This window comes from Osmia bicornis, unplaced genomic scaffold, assembly GCF_907164935.1.
Source record: "Osmia bicornis bicornis unplaced genomic scaffold, iOsmBic2.1, whole genome shotgun sequence".
NCBI lineage: Eukaryota > Metazoa > Arthropoda > Insecta > Hymenoptera > Megachilidae > Osmia > Osmia bicornis.
The window spans coordinates 48541-53743 of NW_025791095.1; positions in this window are offsets into that span (position 1 = coordinate 48541).

Here is a 5203-nt window from a genome sequence, read left to right on the forward strand (position 1 = left end):
CTCACTGCTCTTTTGTAGCTCTTCGTCCCCCCCCCCCCCCCTCAGGATAATGTTTTGCATACTATGTTTAATTCAATTCTAGTGCAGCTGTGACAGTTGTGAATCTGTGTATTTTGAATACTTACGGTACTTTATGCAATCTTTTGTACATTAATTACCCTTTCTTAATTACAATTCTGATTCTGATTTTGATTCTGATTTGGAAAGTGTTAGTTCAGTATTGGTTAATACGGCTGGTGTTCAGGGAGGCATACGCTGCGGTATTCCGTCCTGCATGATACAATGTCTTTATGGTTTTCTATACATACATATATGCGTTATGGTTCCTTAAATTCTTTGAATTTCTTGACCGTGGATCTCATATGACTTTCTTATAGGAGTGTCTGGCTTGGTTTAGCACCTATATGCCTTTTCTATTAATTGGTATTAAAGGGGGTTTAATGGAACTGCATCATTTAAACTGACTATGGTATGAGGAGTTTAATTAATTATCTACATCGGTATACTTATTAAATTGATTATATTTGGAGTGTTTTCGTTACATATTATATATACACATATGTTCATAGTAATTTTGATCTATTGTAGTGTAGTTTAGTTTTCTTGTACCTTTATATTATGATTTAATAGTAATATGGTTGTATGTGGGGTTTATTATTGATGGTTTATTATTGATTAGTTTTCACCACGCGCTGTATTGCATCGACTTACCTGTATCAGTATTAATATTAATACCATACTTATCGGAGCGGTATTATAATCCAGTAACAATCTAATCTACTCAATTTATAACTATTTGAATTGTTTGATCTGCCTTATGGTTTATGCCGATTTAGGTCTCATGTGCTCCCCATATTATATCGGATGGGTATTCTCTTCTCCTGTTATCCGTTAATTACACTCTACCTCCACTTCCATTGGCTGGCGTTAGGGCTTCCTGCAAATAGACTAGGATTATGTTACATTTTACATTTAATACTATGGTTAATTTCTGATGTTAACAGTTCTGTCTCCTCCTATTATTCTCATTATGAGGTATATGTTGCTACTTATCTTTGTTGATGATTTGCTCGCAATAATTTTTAATTGTTTTTTATTGCCTTCATTTGATCATTGATTGTACTCCATCATGTTCGCTTGCCAACCACGTTGAGGTTGTGGTCGCGTAAATGTTCCTGCAAGTAAATTTAAGTAACTTAATAGTTTCAATAAATGGTTTCAATTATAAGTATTACATTACGCTCACCTATTTATTTTCTTCCCAGCTTACTTTCTGGTTACACCCTATATTCTATATTTTATACTGTACCTTATTTACCTTTACCTCTGATAATAATTAGTAGCATTCTATGTTATGTTATGTTTGCTTCTCTTCTCTCATGGCTGGCTTGCTATTTGCTATCTGTCTGGCGACTTTATTTTACTTTACGGTTCACATCCTTGGTTTATTTCATCTCAAATTTATGGTTTATCTTGAGTTTAATTTTATGTGATTATATTGTGCGCTAGTGTTGAATGTTAAATATTCCTCTTCTGCTATTTGGCTGCTCGGCTGTATGTATGTATGTTTGACGTTGTAGGTTTTGGAGGTTTTGTTGGTCATTTGCTTATGTCCAGTTCACATATGCTCGCTTGCCTGCTTGCGTGCAATACTACTTATGTTTACTTCACAGTTTCTCACGTTCTCATATTGCTTACTGTTTCTATTACTGTTAACTATTCATTAACTGCTCTATTGCATTAGATGCATTAGATGCATATATATATTTATTTCCCGTTGTATTTGTGATTTGATTTAACCAGTTTTAGTATGTTTAGTATGTTTAGTATGTTTAGTATGTTTAGTATGCTTATTATGACAGCTGTTATTGAATGTATGGGCTCCTCTGTTCTATTCATGGGCTTCATGTGCTTATTAATTCCTATTCATTATTCATTATTTATTTATTCATTCACTCATTCATTTATTCATTTATTTATTCATTTATTCTTTACTCATTATTTATTCATTATTTATCGTTGCATATTTGGGGCATTCGAAGCGCTACTCGAAGCGCTATACTTGTCATGAGCGTGTGTGTGTGTGTGTGTAAAGTATGTATGGGACAGGTCATCGAGGATTGCAGCCTACCAATACGTGGCACAGTCAACCGGGGAAAGGATTCGCCCCGGGCCCTGGCTGTGCTGAAGAGCAAGCCCTGTTAAAACAGGTGAACACATGGCGCGACCACCCGTTGAGCAGGAGCTCCGGTTCCTGGTCGTGGCCAAAGAAAAATCCTGTGCCTTACCGTACAGGTTGAAAATGTCCTACCGCTGGATAGGAGGTGCAACGGCGTGGATCCGCCGATGCCCCATGTGCCTAGCGCATGGCGTTTTTGCGGGCGGCCGCAATAACGCGAAATGCGTTGAAGTGCCGAAGCGTCGTTGTGGCTATTCGCTGGTATTCCTTTATGAATTCTAACGAGTGAAAGGTGCCGGCGGGGAGAGGTTAGGGGAGAGGTTTTAGTGGGTAGTATGTCCAGCCTCGGGAGTGCCCACTCTGGGCTGACCGTCTAGGTCGCCCCTTCAGGGCTGTGGCCTACTCTTTGGCTAAACTCAACCCTTAAGGGTTGGGTTGCCAGGTTGCCCCCTTCTGGCGTTGCCTCTGTGGGTTTGCCCTCACATCACGGGCGCCAGGCTGCCCCTTCAGGGCGGACATGAGTCCCACGCTGCCCGGGTCCCCTCTAGCCGAATAGACGAAAAGGGGAAACAACCCGCGCGTGCGCAAACGCATTTCCTCTTCCAACTGAACCAAAAAAAAAAAAAAAAAAAAAAGGTTTCAGGGGGACCCACGGACCTGGCCAAGTGTACTGGCTGGGCGGGGAGGTGATACCCCGACGTGGCGCGTCCCCAGGTGGCGGATAGGGGAATGCTCGCCATGCACTTTTCGGAGTGCATGGAGGGTAGGAATGAAACAAAATAGCTCCCGCGGACCAAACACCAAGGGAAGGAAAACCCATCAAAACCTCCCCTGTGGCTGGGGGATAGAATACAGACACGGTAACCCCTGCCTGTCGTACAAGGCGACTGAAAGGGGGGCGTTTGCTGCTGTCGAAGTAGCCTCGCAGATGATCCGGGGCGATGCCGGTGGGATCTACGGATCCTGGCAGGTCCCGCCTTGCCGGTAAGGCCTGGGTCGGAGAGGCGAAAAGGTGGCTGCAGCGTCGTTCAGTTCTCCAGGGGCCAGGCTGCGTGGCGGTCTGGTGCGGGTAGCGAACCCGGAGTGCCCAAGTAATTACACCGTAACGTAGTGGTCACGTTTCGCTGGAACGGGGGGCTTGCCTTCATTGGCCGGCCCGCGAGGATGACAACCTCTATAAAAAATCTCTAGCCCCAAGCTGCGGTACGCGGTGATGAGGGCGCCCCTGGGGTCAGCGCCAGGGGTGGCTGATGGGTGCATCAGTCTCTAGCGGTCAACCCCGGGGTATCTGGCGACCCCCCGGGTGTACTAGCCTTACCCGGGTAAGGCGGCTCTGCCCGGGTGGATCCACAGACCGACCCACTCGTGGGAACACTATGGATGACTAGAAACTAAAATCGCCAACAACAACAACAAACACTGGACGGGACGTACCGACGACGACTGCGGCTGTTCAACAGGACGCGGGACGAGAAACGGGCGCGGAGGATATGGCGCAGCCCAGCACTAGCAGGGTAACGGATGCGCGCCGCCTATCCGTCCGATTAACTAGGGCGGATGTGGTGTGGCCTTCCCTGAGGCCGGTACGAGGAGGGGCCGGAGTGTCCCCGGCGGCCTCTGATGCCCCCGCATCCAGAGACAGTGAGGTGGACTCGGACTCGCACGAGTCACTCTCCTCGGCAGTATCTCTGGAGGCACGGCGCACGAGCAAGAGGGGTCGCCCGCCGACCACGGGCCAGTACGTGTGGCTCGCTCCGGCTAAGCAGAGAGTCCTGGATGTACAGCGCCGGGAACATGACCTGCTGGAGGAGAGAAGGGTGCTCGATCCTAACGAGGACCCTATAGAACCGAGTCGGGGTAGCAGGTCCCTCCCGGACTCTGAGGACCTGGCGGAGGAAGTCAAGCCCCCACGCGCCACCATATTGCGCAGTCCTTGGAGTTCTGTCGCGACATCGACAAGGTCGCGGGCGTCTCCAAGGGGCTGAAAGGGACATTTGTTCGCAAACCGAGGATGGCCTCCCGCTACCTTAAGGCCATCCACACGGAAGCGGGAATCAGGGCTTCGCCTGCCAGGGCCGATAAAGAGGTGAAGGAGCTTCGCGAACAGCTGAAGCTGCGGCAGGAACAAGTGGCTGACCAGGAGGCCCAAATCAACATCCTGCAAAATAGCCTGGCAGACATTACGTGCAGGGTCGCTGCCACAGAGGTGCCGGCGCCTGAAGGCCCGGCCCATCCAAAAGGTCGGCGAGGCCCGGCTCGCCGTTGTCTGGCGAAGAGGCGGGCAGGAAAAGGAGGAAGGACGCAGTCGAAGTTTTCGACTTACCGTCTTGCCCGCCTGAATGTCCCGTGGTGCAAGTCCCAATCCCAGCTGCTGCACCTGGAAAAGAGGAGGGGTAGGTTGGAGGCCTCGAGCCCGACCTGATGAGGGGATTTGCGGCTCTCCTCGAAAAGGGCCCGTCGGGGCTCCGGGCGGAGTTCAAAGCCGCAGTTGCAGCCGTCCAGCCCCCGCCTAAGAGGGCGGAGCATGTTAAGGGGGGAGCTGCAGCTGCGACCATCCCCACTGCATCGAGGAAGGAAGCTGATAGGCGGGTGCGGAATAGGACCCAGCCTGCCACGGAACCGTTGCCGGGGCCCTCCTCAGCACCCGACCAACCGGCATCATTTGTGGAGGCTAGAATGGCCCGGATTGTCGAAGAACATCGGAGGACGGCGGATGGGACGGTGGTCGGCCGCCGCGCTAAAGCTGCAGAGAAGAAGGCGGCAGCGGCCAAGGCCCCTACCTCCCAGAGCTCCAAGGTGGTCGCCCAGAAGGGGCAGAAGAGAGTGGCGGCACCGGCGGTTAAGGGGCAAGAGGCCCAACCTGCCAGGCAGAAGGCCCCCCGCCCTCCTCGTCCTGCGGCGGTCACCATCCACCTAGCTGCCGAGGCTGAGGTCTCATACGCCGAGGCCATGCTCATGGCCCGGGAGCGGGTTAAGTTGGAGGAGCTGGGCATCACGGCGTTGATGCCCAGAAGAGCTCGGTCC